This window comes from Chamaea fasciata, unplaced genomic scaffold (assembly GCF_029207755.1).
Source record: "Chamaea fasciata isolate MVZ Bird 193981 ecotype frontalis unplaced genomic scaffold, bChaFas1.0.hap1 SCAF_1, whole genome shotgun sequence".
Taxonomy (NCBI): Eukaryota; Metazoa; Chordata; class Aves; order Passeriformes; family Sylviidae; genus Chamaea; species Chamaea fasciata.
This window is the reverse complement of record NW_027094086.1, coordinates 10848915-10870951: the sequence shown is the minus strand read 5'-3', so window position 1 is coordinate 10870951 and position 22037 is coordinate 10848915. Positions and strand designations below refer to the sequence as shown.

Below are 22037 nucleotides of genomic sequence, written 5' to 3'. Positions count from 1 at the left end.
TTCTGTGTCCATCTAGAGACAATGGGAACAGAAGTGTAAATCAGAGAGGTAAAAGTTCCCTCTGATACAGAGGAGAGCATAAAAAGAGCAGAACCATGGAAAAAGCAGTGTCGAGTAAGGAACAATGAAATCCTTGGCCAGTGTGATCAATATTCCTGTTTCAATATTCCTGTTCCTATCCTTAATCATCTAACTTTTTCTTCCTCCTAATACTCCTTAATGTCATTATAGAATCTTATACACCTTGATAATGATGTTTATTTCCCTCTATTTACATGCTGCATTTATTCACATCCAGTATTTATTTGTTTTCATGTTAATAGCTGTCATTATTCAAACAACACATTTCAGCTGCTTTGCTGAGACACCAACATAGCTCCATAAGGGACGTGGGTGTTTTGCATGCCAGACTGACTGAAGCTTTCTTTAACCTCTGTTCAGGATCCTTCACCGGCTGGGTCACTGTGTCTCAGATCAGAAAAGCTGTCTGAGGAGCTTATCTTAGGTTCTTTGTGGCTGAGTGGAACTAAATTGCCTTTCTCCAGGTCAAAAACTGGTCTACAAAACCCATGTTTTCTGAGGGAACGTGGCTGACCAAGAAGGAAGAGGAAGAAGCATCTGCAGCTGAATTTTGTCTCTTCTGGCTAGAAGTCTTGTGAGAAAGAAGCAAGTCTGGGACCAAGACTTTCATCTGCCTGAGAGAGGTACTGCAGTTCTTATTCTCTAGGGATGTTTTTCCACCAGTGTGATATAAAATCTTCATGGGACTATACTCTGCTGAAGGGCCACTGTGCAAAAAACTGAATGTATGATATCTGAATTCAGAAGGATCTTGATTCTTTAGCCTATTTAATGGAGCTGTGGCCAAACAGTACTGGATTCTTTTATCTATTTCCAGTGCCTTTGGCTGTATTTCATGTAATGACCTTTCTGGGTGAAAAACACATGCTGTTTCTGAAACAGGCACTTCTGCTGATTGCAAGGTGATTCCTCATCAGCTAAAACAAGGTATTCTCCCCACTTCTGAATTATCAGAGTGGTTTCATCACTCCCAGAAGACACAAGAACAGCATTTACACCATCTTTGGTGGAAAAATGCCTAGGATTTGTGTTTCCACCTCCTCAGTCAGTTATGTGATCCCAGGCTCCACTGCAGGAGTGCATTCCTCCTGCTCTCAGGTCTACTTAATGCAGTTTGAGTTCTCCTAGTAGATTGGTCTGAGAGGCTTTCGGTGTCCCTCTGTCCACCTCTGGATTGCACCTGAGCACCTTAGGTCTGCACAATGAAATAGAAACACAGCTTAGATACTGACAGGGCAGGTGGCTGTCCCAGTGCTCTGCCTTAACATGGGTGTCACACTGTGTCTTAGGTATTTTTATTCCTTGGTAGTTTTTACTGTTTGGCAGACTTAGTAGGAACAGTGACACTCTCTCCAGTATTTTTTTCTCCTCTAGAAAGTTAGGTTCCCTTGGTAATGTTAGGAGTCCTTCTCTGCCCATTCCAGTTTGAATTCAGTATTCCTGAATGTGGTTACACACTGTATCCCACATAAATTTTAGTAGAGCCGTATATTAATACTTCGGTATCTCTCCTGATATAACCAGTCATCTACTATCGTCTCTCCTGTCACTTAAATGTCTGAAAAAATATGTGTTTGCATGAGCAGGTCACCCAAGTCTTTTTAGATTATACAACGAGATGGTAGCCACAGATCATAAAGGGTTTTACTAACTTTGGCAATGCTGAACATAACTTGAGTTATTTGTCTGACATATTGCTCGCAAAAAACTTAAAACTGAATTTCAGACTTTTGCTATTTAGAACACCTAATTTTTCTTTCCTCAGACATTTTGTCTGAATTGTGAGGGAATTCTCTCATTTCTACCTCTTTCCCACTTCTCTGCAGTAGTGACACAAGTTGTCATTTTATTTGTAGCTACAGAGATTTCTTGTTTGATGAGAGTGTTGAGGTTGTCTTCTACCCAACTTCAAGGTCATTTGATGACTTTAAGATGTCTGGTTTTGAAACAATGTTACAGCAGGACTAGATAATTGATCATCACCCTGTACTCAGCACTGGTGAGGCTGAGCCTTGAATATGTGTCCAATTTTGGGCCCTTACTGCAAGAAAGACACTGAGGGACTGGAGGAAGTCCAGAGAAGGGCTGAGAAGGGAGCAAGGTCTGATGAGGAGCAGCTGAGGGAGCTGGGGGTGTTTAGCCTGGGGAAGAGGAGGCTCTGGGGAGACCTTATGGCTCTCTTCAACTCCCTGAGAGGAGGTTGTGGAAAATGGGGGTCGGCCTCTTCTGCCTGGTAACAAGGGACAGGACAAGAGGAAGTGGTTGTATGTTGCACCAGGGAAGATTTAGTTTGGATATTTGGAAAAAATCTCTTCAGAGAAAATGTTATTGAGCACTAAAACAGACTGTCCAGGGAAGTGTTGGGATCACCATCCCTGAAGGCATTTAAAAGACATGCAGATGTGGCACTTAGGGACATGGTTACGTGGTAGAGTTGGCAGTGCTGGGTGAACAGTTGAACTTGATCTTAGACATCTTTTCCAACATAAATTATTATGCAATTCTGTGATATAGGAGAAATAATTAAAATTCTGTACCAAATAAATTTATATTACCCGAAGAATAATTTAAGGATCTTATATTCACACTCATAAGTGCTGCATCCTGCTCTGGGGCCACCACCAGGGAAACAACTTTGACCTGTTGGAGCAAGTCATAAGGAAGCCACCAAAACGGTTGGAGGAATGGAGCACCTCTCCTATGAGGGAAGGCTGGGACAATTGGAATGGCTCAGCCTGGAGAAGAGAAGGCTTTGGGTTGATCTAATTGTGGCCTTTAAGTACCTGAAGGGAACTTACAGGAAAGATGGAGAGAAACTTTTCACAAGGACATGTAGAGACAGGACAAGCAGGAATGGCTTCAAAGTGAAAGAGGATAAATTTAGATTAGATATTAGAAAAACGTTCTTTACTGTGAGAGTGGTTGTAAAAATTCTCCCTGCCCACCTCCGGGGGCTTGAGATTACTCAGTTATTAGGAGGTTTTGGAGGGAATTTTTACCAAGGACAAGATAAAGATATCAGAAGAGGCCGTTTCCCCAGGACCTTTGTCTCAGGCGTTTATTCTTGGAAATTCCAGGGGAGAAAGAGAAAGAACAAGGAAAGGCAAGGCATTATATAGCCCCCCACTCAGGGAAAAGATGGTTGGACCATAGCCAATGGGGTCAGAGAAGGAAGGAAGGGTCATTCTATGTGGTAAGGAAACTCCAAGGGGTCAGAAGGGAGAAACCATTCCCCTAGAGAATTACAACTGGTGGTGAGACACTGGAACATGTTTCTCAGAGAAGCTGTGGATGCCCCATCCCTGGGAGTGTTCAAGGCCAGGATGGTTGGAGCTCTGAATCTGATCTACTGGAAGGTGTGCCTCCCTGTGGCAGAGAGGGTGGGAATGAGATATCTTTAAGGTCCCTTTCAACCCATACCATTCTATTTTTTTATGTTGCAGATTTGGGGCATAGCATCCTGAGCTAAGAGAAGTAGCAATAACCTGGTTATTGAACTGATGCCATGTAAAGTTTTGATTATCACACTGATACCAGATGGTTACTGGTTCTTTGTTCTTTGGTCTGAGCCCCTCTCATCTTTTGCTCAGTCTGCTGTTTATATGCAACACTGAAAACACAATAAGAAACACTTGAGCATTTATCAAATTATTTAGACCAACCTACCGATAAACCAGGTGATATCATATAATTTCATCTCAGGAAGCAAAGCAAGTTTTAAACAAACCCTTTAAGGTAACCCCAGTTGCAAAAAGCAATGAGGGCCTTTAATATTCCTGCTTCAAACAAATTTTTGAGTTTTCCCTAAGATGGACTTTTGAAGTCCATACAACTACATTCACATCAAGCTGGAAATTATCAAGTTATATTTTCACTTATTCAAATGTTGATATAAAGTTTCCACTTAATGTTTTTCCTTAGTAGAACCATATTTGTGCAGCTCCCACAAAAGTGAAACCGAAAAGGTAACAAGGGAAGTTATCACATTATGTCTTTTTCCTTCATCCTTTTTTTAATTTCAGACTATAATATTTATTCTTTAGTAATATTTATTTAGGCTTCATTGGTAAAAGGAAGCTGAATTTTTCAAAGCTCAATTCTCACTACTGAGTCAAGGAGATCCAAATATAAATACAGGGTTTTAAATTTTATCTAAAAGGATTATAGTGGGAGCTATTAAAGCATTAGGCATTTTTGAACATGTGACCTCTACACAGGATATTAAAAACAATTGTTCCTTTCTGAAAACTTTGTTCGCACCTGCATGTATGAGGAGGTCTAGCTTCTCCACTCTTCAGTGGTTTCTTATTCTTTATCCAAAGATGGGATCCTGTTACTGAGGCTGAGACCTGCAAACTCCTGAGAATTGATCAGAGAGTCTAAAACATATTAAATGATTGCATGCCAGAAGGCTAACTGCAAGAATGATTTTCAAATAGAATTCTTGTACAAAATCCATGATGCTGCTGAAATCCTTTCTTGGAGGAATAGCAAGGGTTATGTGGTAGAGATTGAAATCTGGCGGAAGAGGAAGGGATTATGACATACAGTGAGCAACAGCAGGGAGACAGCCATGTCAAAAGTTCATATGCAGTATGTGATACCAGTAGTTTACAAGGCACTTCCATTCTTTTTCTCTATCAACAAAGCCTTCTGGAAGGTTTGCCTAGTTCACTGCTTCTGCTACACTACAACTCGATGAAATATTCTTACATATTAAATGATGTTATGTCATGTACGAGTATCTTTACTGTGTCTCCAGTGCAATGCAGCAGGATACATTGGCCATATTCAGCAGTGCCAGGTAGCATCCCTTGACATCATCATATCCATGGCTCTGTTATTGCCACTGAGATCTTGGAACATTTTGCCTTTTTTTATCAGCCCATCCTTACGCATCAAGTGGCAGGAGAGTAAACCCCTTTGAATATGTGTGTTCCTGTATTTCTGTGTCAAAGATTGCTGGGGGGTGGGGAGGAGCCTTCAGAATGTAAAGAAATTTTGTGAATTGCCTAAGGCATTGGAGGGGCATTCCAGTTTGATAAGTCTCCTAGAGAAGGTTTTCATTGAAAGGAACTGGAATGCAAGTTTGCTTGATTCCCAATGGCACAGAGGTATGAGGGAGAATAGATTATATTTCCTATCTTTCCTTTTGAGTACAATACTTGCATGGTGCACAAGATGAGATATTGATGGTCTAAGGGCATGGCTCTCCCAAGACCATGTTTTTGAAAACCTTATCAGTGCTCTTTCTGGGATGAATAACTGAACAACAGAAATTATCATCTAGATACAAACTGGGAAAATAAAAGGGTAAATCACCAACTTGAGATATATTCATTTTGAAATAGATGCATGAAGAAGAGTAGTCTGATCTGTGTAGACTGCCACATTCTCAGCTCTTATAGGCAGTTTTAATTAGGAGGACAAACTGGGGCTAGAGATCTTGAATGCGGTTCTGTGTATTTACTAGCATGCACTAAGCCTGTTATCCCTGAGTGTGGGGCAATCAAACATGGTTTCCAGTTCCATCTCAGCACCCTCAGACCAACCCCTGTGTTCTGAGACCCTCTCTGTCTTTGTCCATCCTGGTCAGCATCTTCTAATGGATTTACTCAGCTTGTTCAGTTTTCCTAGTTATATTCCTGCGCTGCACTCTCCTACACACACTCACACCCACACCCCTTTCCCATAATTAATAGCCACTGAAACACTTCAGCTTAGAGAACTGAAACTTTGTGTTAAGTGGATATGTGTATTTTACCTTCCTTCCTTCCTTCCTTCCTTCCTTCCTTCCTTCCTTCCTTCCTTCCTTCCTTCCTTCCTTCCTTCCTTCCTTCCTTCCTTCCTTCCTTCCTTCCTTCCTTCCTTCCTTCCTTCCTTCCTTCCTTCCTTCCTTCCTTCCTTCCTTCCTTCCTCCCTCCCTCCCTCCCTCCCCATGCAGCCGTCCCTTCTTTAATAAGTTATTTTTCCCCTGCAATTACAACCTGAGGGGCTGACCCTTGGGTAGTCCCAAGGAAGGGGCCACCTCTATGAGAAGCCAAATGGTATGAATTGTGCACTTGTTCAGCTATTAGAGGATTTGGGATTGATTCCCAGAACTGTCCTAAACTCTGCTTGTTACTCTGTATAGATATGTCTGGTGTGACTCTTCAAGGACTCTTCAAAAGTTGGTTGCCTTTGTACCTCTGAGGCCTGGGAGCTCTGTCCACTTCCTCTGGAGTAAAAGGGAGTGACAGTGGTTTTCCTAGAGCTGTTGCAACATGACAACAAGATAAAACAGAGAGACATTAAAAGACTGTGAGGAGGTCTCTCTGTTTGGTGGGAGGGAGTAGGCAGAATAGATAAGCAGGGTTAAATAGCAAACACTAATTTCCCTGGAAATTAATATTCTGTCTCTGCGTACAGACATTTTATGGCATCTCTTATCTTGCTCTCTTCTGCCACACATACCTTAACAATACCTGACCACTAGTTTCCCATCAAAAGATGACCTTCAGAGAGTAAAAAGAATGAGGAATATAACAGATGGAAAAAAAACGGGAAGGAAAGGGGGGGGGGGGGGGGGAGGGGCGGGGAGTAGGGTGTTCAGGCTAGCAGGATAAAAGTTACACATATTATAATCCTCTCCAGTCCTGATGATACGATCTGTGAAGTGATTTAGCCTGGCACTGCTCTGCTTGCTGCCATGGAGTGCTGTAGCTGAGACCACATGGGGCCTGGCCTTTTGCTCCCAGCATCTGCTGGTGTGACACAGACTGACAGCGAGGACAAAAAGAGCATTCAGGCAAACGTTCAACACCTTGCTCCATTCTCACTGGCACTGAAGTCCTGGTAAATTCTTGAGGAGTTTTAAGGAAGTAACTAGGAGGAGTGTCACAGGTGTTAACAGACCTGTTTAAGACACTGAGCTTTGATTGCTAGTTGATTTAATAGTGAGCCCAGTGTAACTGGGTGTAATTGAGACCTGGCCTTCTGGATCTCTGTCTCTGAAACCAATCAGCACCATTTTTAGCTGTTTGTTATTTGTCAGGAGTCACAGGAACACAAGGAACAGAGCGTGCCAGCCCTGGGTGCTCACAGCCCATGCATATGTCTCCAGCAGTGACCCAGGGCAGATGCACAGGGAGGAGAAATGTAGCACGAAGCAAATAATGGGGTTTTTCTTCACCAGGACTCTCAGAGCTTCCATGTGATTTAAAGTATAAATACAGATTTGGTTTTCATTATTCCATTTGCATACCTCCACAGGAAGTTTCCACCTAAAGAGCATCTTTTTTTTGTCAGTCAAGAGGTTAGGCTTACAAATGAGGCAAGTCTGGCAGGCCTGTCCTCCCTGCTTACTGACCTAGGCCTCCCTGTAGCATTGCCATTTTGCCATCAGTGCTCTTTCAGTTTGTTTTGGTTTTTTTTTCCCTGTTATGCAGCATTAATTACCGTTTCACCAAACAAAAATGAGTCTCAGAGACCTCAATCTGGGTGGCTGCATTTCACATTGAGAGAACTGAACTCACATGGTGCTAGAGTAAAGATGAATTCTTTTTCTAGTGACTAATTATATTTCCTAGTGTATATTACAAGCCAGCCTCTTAGACTAAGCCTTGTACTGTTCCTCATCATGCCCAACGAGGGGATCCCCAGTTCTTGCAGGCCTCCTGACCTAAGAGGTCATTAAATAATGTCTACATTTCTGCATGTGTATAAATATGTCTAAAATCTAGCCATTCTGTACCATAAATGCAGTGGTTTTCACCAGCATATATTTGCACTTTGATATACAGTACAAAGGCATTCTAAACAAAGTGTATTGTTAGGTTTAATAATTAATTAGGTTTAATCCTTTACAGTTTTACCAGGATGGGATTTTTTTCCCCATGTACTTGTTTGTTAATAATTTTGCTACATAACATTGTAGGCATTGCTGATGTGAGTGTTTTGAGTACAGGAAGTTCATGTTGTTTTATGAAAAGTAGTTTTCTGGAAACAATAGATACTATTCTTCAGCTTGGACTATCAGCAGTAATTATCTCCTGGCTGCTATGCAAATATCTCATGTCCTAATTTCCACACTTGTTCATTTAACACATAAGCTCATTACAGCTGAGGTGTTTTTTAAAGGCACTGCAAATATCTCAAAGCAAGTTGCTCAAAAGCTTTATAAATGAGAAGTTTTCTTCACTGACAAATTCCACCTTCTCTGGCAGACGTGGTCTGCAATTCACAGCTATTTTTTCTGTAGTGTGTTCAGAACGGACTCCACAGCCAGGCACAAGGCCAAATTTTGATCCATCTCTTTATTGGTTTCAACTGAATAACTTCAGATTTCAACTGGTTCCCCGGAAAAATGAGCCTGTCCTTTTACTCGAGTATCTGCCCAGTGCTCAGCTGCTAAGGGGAAAAGCAAGAGAAAATAATCCTTGTTTGCATGTGACAACTGACTTGTTACCTCTCTTTCCTAAGAAAACTGAAAATGTGAAAGAATGGCACATGTCCCCTCTCTCTCTCTCTCTCTCTCTCTCTCCAGTCCCAGCGGAGCACAAAGGGATGCTCAAACTTCATCACACGATGTCTGTGTTCCTAGAGGCTTGTGACGAGTGCCCCTGACAAATTGCTTGCAGGTACGGAACACACACACACTGAGACAGACCGACAGACACGCATACACACACGGAGTTGTGTGGGGATTGCAGTGTCTTGAGAAATATCCAAGGGCTGACCCCAGTCAGTCCCATAAAGTTGGCAGTGGTTTGTTTTGTGGACCACCTTTCTATCCAAGCCCTGGTCCCATTTGCAGCCACACAGCTCTAATGAGGCTTCATACCAGTGACCAAAGCCAAAACTTGGGCTTCAGCAATGCTGCCTGCAGTACAGCTTTGAGCAAAGCATGATCAGTTTTTGAGGAAAGCTGATCATAATGCTCCAGTTGGATCCTTTCAGTGTTTGGGGCAGGACCTTGCTGTCCACGCAAAGAGATTAGTAGAGTTGTTTGGCATAACAAAGTGCACAGTTGACAGCTTTTCTAACAAAGACTCAGTAAGCAAAAAGAGAAAGAAAAAGTAGTTCACACATTCTTATCTCATTCTTTTCTCCTTCCCAACCCCTCCTTCTGCTTAAAATACCTAAACACAAGAGTCATGATGAGGGCAGCATCCCCAGTGCACTGCAGGGCTGTGCACTCAAGTGTGTCCGACCAATTGTCTGAGCTGCTGAAGCCATAACAGGGACAGGAATGTGGGGGGAGGAAACTAGCCCGAAGGCTTCTCCAAAAACCCTCCTCCAGTCACTACTGACAGGCAAACCTACCTTTTTGCTTATCCTGCACTCCCTCTCTGGATCAAAGAGTGAAGAAATATCAGCCCAGAGGCTCCAGAAAAAGCTCAGTTGCTGCCTCCTTCCCAGTTCTTCCCTTTTAGGAAAGGCAAAGGTCTTGCACAGAGACTTCTCCGTAGCAATGTACACCCCAGAGCCTGAGTTAGGTCAAGGTGGCAGATAAATGGGAAGTATCTTGTGTTTTCAAGGGTTTGTAACAGTCATGTAACATAAAAATCCTGAGATTCTTGATTGTCTCTGCTTTCCTAAGCAGCTTGGAGAATTCAGCCATGACTGATGTTTCTTGCCCCTCTGCAGACCGGCTGGAGCATCTGGCAGTGGGTGCCAAGGACAGTGTCCCTCCTGGACACCTCCACTTTCAGAGATGTCAGACTGAGATATGGTTCTCTCCATGCAGCACCATTCAGACACAGAGGGAACTGAGACGTGCTTTCACCCAGCACTGGGAGCTGTTTTGGGGCGCATTCTTTTGAGAGCTGGGCTGTGCCACAGCTGCCTCAAGCTTATTCAGCACTCATGGGTTCTAAATCTAAATTCAGAGGTTCTTCCCATTCAGTTTCCACTGCTCCATGAAGCAGAACCACCCCTCTATGCCTTTGTCAACTCTAGGTGTAGACCCTGCCCCAAAGATAATCTGGCTAAATGACAAAAGTGGCAGATACCGGCATCCAGGGGAAGGTGAAAGTCCATTATCAGCAATGCCAGAAGATGCTGAAGGGCACACAGAGTACAGCTCATTTGGTTTACAGCAACTCTTCTGGAAGCTCAATGATCTATTGAAGAGTGACTATCTCTGCTCTTGAGTGGATCAGTACAAAGAAAGGTTAAGGCAGCACCGTCTGGTAATTGGTTTGTGTCATATAAATTGAAGCCTAGAAAGCTGGGAAGAACAAAACAAAATCAACGAGAACACACAGCAATTAAAATCCTTTAAAGAGTGCATGGAATAAATACTTACCCTTCTTGCAACCCTAATAAACCTAATCAGGATTAATTTCTATGTCTGACTTGAAACTTTTTCCCTGCTAAATGTCCATTTTTTTTTCTGACAGATTCTCTCCTGATATATCTATATAGCTGAGGCGGGCAGGTTTCAAAGCCAAAAGACTTTTCCTAACACAAAAATCCCCAGCACAGCCAAACAACAACAACAAAAAAGATTCTGTCTTTTAGCTCCAAATATCTCTTTCCTGATTGATTTTGAGCCCCACTAAACACATTCATGTGAAGGAAACAAATTCCAGTCTCTGTTTGTTTAATCTGTGGCAGTGAACCAGCTGAATTGGTTCTCACTGTAATCTCAGGACACCAAACTGGGCCTTTTCTGGGAGGATCTCCCAGCACTTCAGAGATGTCACAGTAGTCAGCTTGCACTAAACTCACAGATCAAAAATATTACAGGGTTTTGATTTCTCCCCTGAAAGACAGACTTCTTACATTGGTAAATCTAGCTGGTAAATGGACCTCAGAGAAGAAAACTGCATCCACCAGGGCCCAGTGGTCTGTTCTTCTTAAGGGCTGACACAGAAATACATGTACATGCATGTAAAATTTGTACAGATTGAGCAAACCAGAGAGGTAAATGGATGATTAATGAAGGGCCTTTTCTGGGCAATTCATATTGGAAAGGCTTTAAGGAGCTCATAAATTCCTTAATTTTAGTCCTATGATTAGCCCACTCCTCTATGCATGCAGCAGCCATCTCCAACCCGCAGAGTTCAAGCTAACATTAAAAGAAAACGTTGTGGGAAGTGAAGCCCTTTAATTAGTTTAACAAATATATTCAGGAAAAAATGATGCAAGGAGATTTCTTCCTCAGACAATGCACAATTTGCCTGAGGAATTCATTACCATAAGAGATAAACTTTAAGGAGTGTCATGAAATTCAGAAACAGATTGTTTATACAGAAGACAGTAATTTCCAGTATTAATGGGAAACAGTTACTTTTGAAGGGCTCCAACCTAATCTTCATGCAAGTTGTACACTTTCTCCCCGAACAGTGACAGGTAGGAACCTTCCTTTGGGCAAATGTCTTGCTCCTTCCTTCTGAAATCAGTGATGCTGGCCATAGCCTTTGCTGGGATATTTGGTAAGGGGAATCACACAGAGAGAGAGGGCTGATCTCATCTAATTCATCCATCCCTGTGCTAACTGGTGTCCAGGTTAAACTGGCATTCTGGGTGTCCTCCTCTCCAATGAGTGCACAGACACAGGTATCTGCAGGCAGTGACTCGCTCTACTTCTCCTAGATAACAGGCTGGAATGGACCATCCCTTGGTGTTCCCATAACTTCCCTGACAAGATGAGGTAATTGGAGGTGGGACACAACGCCAGACTACCACATCTACAGGTGGGAGTCTCCACATACATTAGACACTGGAGCTCCACTGCAGGTGAAGATCTGGTCACTGATCTGCATCCCCAAGCAGAGGACCATGCAGGTAGTGTCAAGAAAGATTGTCTTCCCCTTCTCTTCGTCTTGAGCCACCCCATTCCTGGCAGAACTAAGAGGACATTTCTAGTCACAATGACTTCTTCACAAAGACTTGCCTCCTTTACTGAGGTTGCTGATCAGCTTTCAGATGTTAGGTGAAAAATAACTCAGCAGCTAGCAAGGCTGGGTTGATAAGGCCGGGTAGAAATAGCTGCTTCAGAACGTCTGTTTAGAACATCTGCAGCCTCCCTTTGCTTGGTACCAGTTTCATCCATGGTACAGCACCAACAAACAGAGCAGTCTAACAACCAGCCATGAGAGTTAATGATCTGCATCAAAGGGCTTGCTCTCAGCTCTGGCTCTGATAAACACTTTCCTCCTTACCCAGCCACAAAGTCAAGCTAGCAACAACTTGAAAGGATAACATCTATCAGAACTAATAAGCACTAATCTAGTGTGGAAGAGATAGCAACCGATTGAGTCAACAGGCAGAGAGAGGAACAAAGTCTGGCTACAGCGCACTGAGAATCTCTACAATTATAAATCATAAATTATAAAACAGCTCACTGTGGAATAAAGGTACATCCACAGTAACAATTCTAATAAATATTTGAAACAGTGCTTTGATTTGGTTAGCGTTATAAAATTTGACTACAAATCAACTCCTTATACCTGAATAAAAAAAAAAAAAGGAAAACCCTTACCTGAATCTTCTATTACTAATCAGAAAAGTTTCCTTCTAGACAATCAGTTTATTTAAGGAATTGGCAGACAGTTGACTGTGTGTATGTGTCACAATTTTGAAGCTGTCAGAGCTGCACTTATTCTTATTCGCTAATCATACTCATGTACCTACAAGTTACATTTTTAAATGGTACGGATGAATAATCTCTTTGTAGAGAGCTTTTTATGGCTCTTCTAAGCTGTGCATCTATTTTCACTTGACTTTAAAGCAATCAATATGCTGGCACAAAGGCTTTGTGATAATTCATAGCAACAATCTGTAGCAACTTCCAGACTGATTTGGTTCTTTTAGATTGTTCTGATGAAAAAATTATTAGAAGATTCCAATGCATAGTTAAAAAAAAAAAAAAAGGAAGGAAAGAAGAAAGAAGATGAGGAAAGAAAATAAAAGGGAAAAAAAGAGAATTCTGTGTTATAAAAGACTCAGGAGAGGAATGCTTAATAAGAATCTAAGTATGACCCTTTAGTTTACATGGAGACCTTCCAAATTTGTTCCGGGGTGGCAAGACAATAATTTAGCCCCAGAAGTAACCCCTGCTCAATGACACAGATTTCAAAGATGTAGGGTAATGAGTACCAGTTCTTAGGTCAGTTGCTCTGGTCACAAAGAAAGACAAAGAGGGGTACAAATTCTTGCATTTGGCTTCTGTTGGTACTCCTTTGTACTGAGCCTTTCAGGAGCTGTCTTGGCAAAGCCAAGCAGTTCCTTTTGGTGATGACTGAACGTGGAGGCTCTGCACAAATTCTGGAAATGGAGTCACAGCAGAGCTGTCCTGCTGCCAGTGGGTCACCTGGCACCCGACAATTTTATATACTGGACATTACTGCACTAATCCTATTGACATTTGCCACATAGATGGGGATTAAACAAGACACATTTCCTTTCTTCTTACTTCACCCATTGCAAGGTATAAATTAGTTGGTTGATAGATTTAGCTGGCCAGTGTGATCTGTAAAGAAGCAACACATTGCATCTGTATTGGCTGGGGAATAATGGCTCTTTGTAGAGCCTCGGTTCTTGTCAAGATTCCCAGCAGCCATGGCACAGTCATTTTGCAGTGTGTATCAGGACGTGGAGGTAGGGCTGCTTCCTGTGGTTTTATCAGGGTGAGCAATTACTTGCCAGCACAGTGTTATCCCCAACACCGAGTGCAATGAGGAATTCATATCAGTCCTGCTACAGGCATAGGAAACCGGTGTGAGGGAAAGACTCTCTTACATCTCTAGTACATCAGACTGACCTTTTTTAACTGAGCTCTCAGGGCATGGCCAAATATCCCAGCTGTGAGGAGAGCTGATTTTCTTTCTTCTGTATATGCATGGGAACCTCCTCTCTGCTTGTTCTGGAGAAGATGTGGAGCTGAGAAAGGAGGATGTGGGTCAGATTTGGTATTTACACACCATCCTTCACCCTGTGCTCCGCTGTTGTTGTGCAGCAAAAGTAATTCTGGTCCTCTGGAGGTACATGCTAAACACTTTCCCTACAAAGGTAAAAGCAAGGGTGTTTTTTGTAAACACTGAGGAAGCTCAGGATTTTAGTGCTAGTGGTCTTGGATTTCAACAAATCCTTTATTGAATTATATGTTCAAAAGCACTGGCGGTCCTGTGATCTCAGGGAAAATCTGTGCTGCCAATGGTGCACACAACTTATCAGACACACAATAGTTAATAGCAGGTGATACAGCTTTGCTTTTGCTTACTGTTATTTTTATCATTTATTTCTGATATTGGCACATCTGAGATAAAGCTCAGCTTGGCTGTTCTCTTAAGGAGGAATCCTGGCATTTGCTACAGGAATGGTAGCCAGGAGAAATAATGAGCAAAACAGAGGTGGATTGTGCCTTCTGCAGAGAATGAGCTCAGTGAAGGTTAGTTGTTTATTCACTGCATTGAGTAGGAGCACTTTGGGACTGAGATAAGATGCTGGAGGGTCCCAGAGTGATTTATAAGAAAAAAAAAAAAAGGGGTATTGTAGTGATTGATAAAACAAGGAGTAGTAGGTATGTGAGAAACTACTCTCACTTTTAAAATTCCAAAGGTTTATTAAACCTTAACAAAATACAACAAAAAACTGAATAAGGAGAAAGAGCAGGGCTGAGAGCATGGAACAAAACCGCCATGTGCTCACCCACAAAATGGCTGCTCCACCTTTTATACCCCTGGTGTTGCATCAGGTAACCCTGGCCCCTCCCAGAATATTCACTGTCCCTTGGTGGAGACTGCTTTCTTGTGACTTGACTGGAGGTCAGGTATTACTATGCCATGCCTCCTAGTAACAAGCTTTCCCTCCTCCCAAATGCCCCAAGCAAAGGGAACAAGTACAGCCTTCCCTCCGCATGTCCTGACTACCAAGGTAGTCCCTTGACAACCATACAGGGGGAAAGGGGACTATGGAGAGAACAGAGGATGTCCAAACAACATATCACAATAACATAACTCTACATCAATAAAACTTCTCTAATCATACACATAACATTCATCCCTTAATTGCGAGAGCCAACCATCACATTACTTATCTATAACAGGTACAAATTGAAAGAGGGAAAATTTAGGTTAGATATTAGGAATAATTTCTTTACTATATGGGTGAGGAGACCCTGGAATAGGTTCCCCAGGGTGTTTGTGAATGCCCCAACCCTGGCAGTTTCCAAGACCAGGTTGGATAAGGCCTCGAGCAACCTGGTTTAGTGGGAGGTGTCCCTGACCATGGCAGTAGGCTTGAGACTAGATGATCCCTTCTAACACTGTAACATTCTATGATTCTATGAATCTTAAGAAACAATGAGATATGAATTGGAAGACAAAGTTTTGGAAGGGAGAGCCAGAAACCATTTACTGACAGTGAGGTGGACTTGTGCAGAGCATCCCCCTTGCAACTTCTGCAGATGCTGAGCTGTGGGGCTGAATGTTGGCGTAGCAAGAGACCAAGCCAGTTTCCTCTTCACAGGGGGCAAGAAGGCAAAGACAGATAAAGATGCTGATGAAACCACAACAGTCCTAGGGACCAGGAGTAAGGATAGTAAAAAGGTGGTGTCCCACTTATCTGGGAAGCAGAGGGGTTGGTACACAGTGAAAAAGCTTTCCTGGGCACAGGGGTACATCAACCTTAGCAGATTGATTTTTTATTAATATATAATTTTGAGCAGTGAGAACACTCCTGTAGTAGACTTCACATCCATGCTGCTGATGTCTTGGTCCCTAAGTCTCTGAAACTGCATGGCTCCAGATACAAAACCTGCCAGGAATGATCCCTGACTAGTGCTGGTTGCTGAGCTACAACTGGGAATGGTTTGGGAAAATGTTATGCTAGTGGTCCCAGATCTGAATCAGGCTGTGAACCACTGTAACATTTATCAGTGCAGACAACTCCATACCAGGATAGGAATATTTCCTGTATTGTTTAGTTTTTTAAAATGTAATGATTCCTGAGGCTATCCTTGATTTGATATAGCCAACCTCAATGTGGACCCTAATGCCTGTATGTTCTCACTCTTTCTGTATATTGTTGCTACTGCTCTTATAAAAAACCACCCAGACTCAGCAACTAAAAAGGGCACAGAAGCAAAACACTTCCCTGGTTGATCATGTGTAGCTAATAAAGCTGTGAAAGCAATTTATTCTATGAACACTACACATTAGAAATACCATCGCTTTTTGGATTAGTCTGCTGTCCACTAACTGGTCATGATTACTACAAAAATCCATCTGTTAGTCAGAAGCACCTGACAAATAGTTTGCATACAATAAAGCTTAGCATGGGGGATTTGTCAGCTGGTTTGCACACACAGTTCATTATTCACTGCATCATGTGACTAGCCATTTCTAACATGTGACACAGTTCCTCCTCTTTATTTGCAGAGAGAAAATGTAAATAGGAGAAAACCAAATGGATACATATCTAGACATATACATATATGTCAGTAAAAATGCTAAATAGCTAAACTCTTATTCTACAACCATTCATTTTTGCACATCCCCAGGTATCTTTGAAAATACATCTGAATAATTAACAGTGATGACTCACAGCACATGGCCATGAGCGTGGCCTTCTATTTATAACAATATTTCTTTATTCATCTTCTTCTTAATAAGAGCAGTAGCAGCTGAAAATAAATCACCGCATTAAGCACCCCCTTTGGATAAACTCACACATGTAGAAACACTTTTCTTCATTGTTGCTGCTTTCAGTCTGTGAGAAGCTCATGGGAAGAAGTATGTCATATCAAGACATACACTTTTTCAGAGCCAACAAAAGTATTTAGATACAAACATGCTCAATGAAATTAATGACTTGTGTGGCTAAATTTCCTGGTAAGCCTTGGGACTAATTAAACAAGGTGGTTTTAATCTGTACACAACTGAACGACTAATTCTTACAGATCAACCAAGATTCTCAACATTTTTGTTGAACATTCTCTTGCCTTTCTTCTACTTTTGTAATCCTTCCATGCTCTGCCTCAGCATTCAGCTTGTGTGCTAAGTAATGTGTTTTCTCACATCAGGCACTGTGGTCTTGTATCACTTTATCTCAATTTTAGGGGCAATCAGTTGAAGTTATATAGAGATATAAGGCCTCTGCATCACCCTGCTATCAGATCCACTTTGCTGTTTATCAATTAAAGGTCAAACACAGGTTAGTGAGGAAAAACTCTCTGAAATGCTGGTCTGATAGTATTATTACAGCTTGTGCTTTGGCATGGGGTTAGGAGTATGTCAGCTGTGCAGCACAGTATATGGAAATGGAAGAGAAATTGTAGAGCTTGATGCTGAGAAGTAAAATGGAGCTAAAATAGGTATAGATAAATGTGCATTTCCAATGTTTGGGAGACAAATATTTTGTTTTAAAAGGGTGTTCTGGTACTACTGCATTCACTGATATTGCTAAAAGGGGCAGACAAAGATTTGTGTGGGAATGAAGAGGTTTTTGGCTTTGTTGCTCTTGTCAGGGCTCTGCTAGATGAAAGCAGCTGGAACAGCCCCTATTGTTGAAAAACTTGCCATGGGGCTAATTTGCAAATCTCACGATCTACGGGATGGCCAGAGCCATCTGTATGAAGCACAGATGCTTCTGCTGCAGTATCAGCAGCTCCAGTCTCATCTTTGGCAGGAATGTAGCCATCATGTTGTACTGGCCAGAATTCCCCCAAAAGAGGGAACCCAACCCGTGAACCTGACATGAGAGATTGTGTCACATTTTCCTCTTAATCTCTGTTATGTTGGTGAAATCTGGACTCAAGCCCTCACCACTGCCCTAAACCTTGAGCCCTGATGTTCGTCCTTCACTGTGGAGCTGTAACTGCCAACAGGGCCCAGGACCAGCTTCAAAACAACCTTTGGAAAATTGGTGACTGATCATGATGAACTCCCATCCCCCTTCTTCACACATTCTCTTCTCAGCCTTCTCAAAACACCCCAAGAAATGAGGGAGGTGTGATTTACCCTTAAGAGTGCTCTGTTAGTGTGTCCCTGTCATAGTAAAGGCATCTCAGTGCTTTACAGCTCTGCCTTCAGAGATGTTAAAAGCTATTTCTCCTGATCCTGTCACTGCTGTAACATCGAGCCTCGAACGGGGTTGGATATTGCCTTTCCAAGGTTTACTAGCTGCTGTTAATGATTCACTGCGTATTGGAGTGTCACAGCTTGAGTACTCCAGGCTTTCATTCATTCCTGATCCTCAGAGAAATAAGCCATCCTGTTACCAATCAGATGCAGGGAAACTCTGCCCCATGATTCAATTTCTGTTAACTGCAATGGGCACAAGCAGAATATGAGTGGATTTCTTTGGCAGAGGGCTCAGGCTGAAGAAATAAAGATCTTAGGAACCACAGAAGGATCATAGATCATGGGTCATGTTGGGGAATGCCAGCATCAGAAAATGCTGCCCCTGTCCCTCCCTCGTGCCTGCCTTGGGGGCTGTGCCATAACTGGCTGTTGTGGTTTGACACTGGCCAGACGCCAGGCACCCACAAAAGCTGCTCACTCACTCTCCCCTGCCATAGCTGGCCAGAGGAAAGAAAAATTTAATGAAGAGTTCATGAGTTAAGGACCAAGAGGGAGAAAACACTCCTGGGGCAAAACAGGTTCAACTTATAGATAGAAAGTGAGTTTATTACTAGAAAAATCAGAGGAGGATAATGAGAAGTAAAATAAGCCCTTAAAACACCTTTTCCCCCCAGCTCCTCCCTCCTTCCCACTGACAGCACAGGGAGACAGGGCAGGGGGGTTTTGGTCAGTTCATCACCAAGATTTTCTTCCACTGCTCTGGGAGAGGAATCCTTCCCCTATGAGGCTGTGGGGTCCCTCCCAAGCGAGACAGTTCTTCGTGAACTTCTCCAGTGTGGCTCCAAATCTCATGAGCAGCAGACCTGCCAAAACTATTGCAATGTGAGTCCTTCCCATGGCAGACAGTCCTCTTGAAACTGCTGCAGTGTGGGTCACTCTTCTAGGGGGTGCAGTCCTCCAAGGACAGGCTGCTCCAGCCTGGAAGCAGGGCCCCCTCTCTCCACCGGATCCCCCACAGGTCACAGCCTCCTCCAGGCATCCACCTGCTCTGGCATGGGCACCTCTCCTATGGGCTGTGGGTGGATCTCTGCATCCCCCATGGATCCCCAGGGGCTGTGGGTGGATCTCTGCATTCCCCATAGATCCCCATGGGCTGCAGGGGCACAGCTGCTTCATCATAGTCTCACCACAGCCTGCAGAGCATTCTCCAGTGCCTGGAGCAGCTCCTCCACTCCTCCATTGACCTTGGTGTCTCAGTGTTGTTTCCTTCATATATTCTCACCTCCTCCTCTTCTCTAACTGGAATTCAAACTGCCCCACTACATTTGTTTTGATTTCTTCTTAAATATATTATCACAGAGGTATTGCCATTCTCTCACTGGCCCAGCCTTGGCCAGCATCATGTCCATCTTCATACCCAGCAGGGATTGACTCTGCTGGACATAGTGGAAACTTCCAGCAGCTTCTCACAGAAGACACCTGTGTGGGTCCCCCAGCTACCAAAAACCAGGCCATGCAAAACCAACACACTGGCTTATTGAAATATCTGGTGGAAGAAAAAGTATTTTTTTCTCAAAGTTGTCCTGGCAACTCATTAAACCACCATAGCCACTGAATCCTCCTCCTTGTCATAGAACTTCTGTCTCAAGCCACACAGTCAGTTTATCAGCCTAGTTAATTTGTGGACCAAGCAACACAACACATAGATAATTCCAGCAGGGATAATAGCCATGGCATTCACAGCCCTTCACTGGTCTGCTGTGGAAACTGGAAGAAATATTTGCTGATGATACTTATCTGGTTATGTGCACATAGTCACTAAGCCTGTGCAAGACTATGCATGATGTGTGTACAGGTGGCCCTTTCCTGGCCAGTGTGTTTTTATGTAGTCATCGTGCTTAGCGTTTTGGAAAAGAGGATCTGGTATCCTCAATGGATCTGGAAAAAAACTCTCCTTTTCTGCAGAGCCAGGGTTGTGGCAGGCTGTAGGAGTGTTTCAAAGCCAGTGAGAAAACCTGTGAGGACCAAATTCTGGCAAATTATTGGCAGACAATAAAGTGACTCTAAAGAAATTCCTCTTCCTAGGGGGTAGTTATGGAGGAACACTTGGATTTGTGGAACTTAGTATTAGGTAAATTCTTACAAAGTGGAGGAAAGAGAAAATCAAGGATGCTTAGGGAAGAAGCATCTGACAAGTAGGCTGGGGAGTGCTAGTGGCGGAAGTTTGCTGTGTAGAAGGATGCCAGCTGTGTAAATCAAGATTTAGCTCTGCCAATCCCGGCAAAGATGATGTCTCACTGTTAGCTTGTTTTACATTTTTTATAGAAGCAAATCAGTAAACACAGCTGTACATATGGGGAAATCTTCTATCCCAGATGAAAAAGTCACAGTGTACACAGCTGAACCTCAGCCCTGCCTGGTTCTTGGTGACTTTTATGCTAAAGACTGCTATCGCTTTGAAAATAACCACTTAGATTCCTAGATTTCACTTTGGAAATAACAGAACAATGTAATGGACATGTGTCAAAATTACTCAAAAAAATCTGAAGCACTAAATGGAAAACATTATCCTTTCTTCAGGAATTTTGAACTACCTCTACAATTCTGAAGCAGGGAGAAAATTTTCTCTTAGATATTAGAGATGAAACTGTTAAGTCCCACTGATGCCTTAAGTTTTAGCTTTCATATTTTCCAGATTCTGCACTGCATTATTATATAACTCTGAACTTCATATAAAGTGTTCTCTTCACAGTTTAATGAGACAAAAAAATCCTTTTCTAGCCTAAGAACCAAGGACCCTGTTGCAGCTTCAGGCCCTAAAAAGTATAAACAACAGTGAATTGAAGAGACCAAACTGGGAGGATGGAACTTCATAACCTGAGGCTGTAATTGGGCCATTAACCCCAATATGTAAATGGACCAAAACTTATAAAAATGTGAAAACTTGTGACCCATCATCCATCTTGAGTGTAGCCTCCGCTGGGCTCTTGCACTGCTCAAGGTGAATCCTTTGAAGGCCTTTTTAATAAATACCTACTTTATTCCTTATAGAATACACTGTCTAGCCTCTGTTCTAGGTAGCCTCATCAAGTTACTGTAAAGGCACCTGAGAGTGAATTATTCCAAACCGTTCTCAGAATTATACTTAAGGTGAAGTTTCAAGGCAAGAGAGGGAGCTAGCATTTTATTCTTCTGAAAGAATTTTTCTGCCTACTGCCTTTAGTTGTTAATGACCTAAAAGTGTTTGCTAGGAACCAGTCTTATCTTGTGTCAGGTCTACTCATAGCACTTGGGACAGTTTTCTGAGCTGGTTGATGACTGTCGTGGCAAGGTTTTGCTTTGCCTTTCATGGCAAATCCCGATCGGGATTAAATCTGTTGCACTGATTGTCTTTGTACAGGAGTTCAATACCAGGAACTGACTAGAATGCCATGAAGTTATCTTTACACTGATTCCCTACCAGATATTATCATTGATGGGTGTCTTTGTGCATTTCACAGATAATGATAGATGAGCAGTATTGTATAAAACTAAACCTTGTCATTTGTCAGCAAAGCTACTGGTCTTCTGCTGAGGGGCTAACAGAACATGTTGGAATTTTGAAGATGAGTTCAGTTATTTACAACAGGGAATATTAAGGGATACTGAAAAAAAAATCTACTCTAAAAGGGATCAGATATAAAACCATCACTTTAGAATTGTCTAGAATAAAATTCTACCTATTCTACCTCCCAACCAGCCATATTTGGCAGATCTACTTGTGGAAAGTAAAAGCCCTTCCATGCTTTTAATAGAACAAAAGATCAGAGGTAGGAAAGATTTATCAGGTCATCCAGCCCATCTTCCTGATAATAGAGCATTGTTTTCTGAAAGTGCATTTTTTTCCTAGTGCTTTGACTAGTTTTAGAAGACCTAAATGATGGATGGTGTTTTTATCATTAACCT

The 22037-nt window shown here is 42.4% G+C and overlaps 1 long non-coding RNA gene across 1 annotated transcript; it reads left to right on the top strand.

The window, feature by feature from the left end:
• The first annotated feature begins 399 nt into the window (after positions 1 to 399).
• LOC136301326 (uncharacterized) lies at positions 400 to 10411 on the top strand. The gene is made up of 3 exons (XR_010723850.1): positions 400 to 704; positions 8606 to 8699; positions 9709 to 10411. It is a non-coding gene; the product is annotated as an uncharacterized lncRNA (long non-coding RNA).
• Positions 10412 to 22037: the final 11626 nt, after the last annotated feature.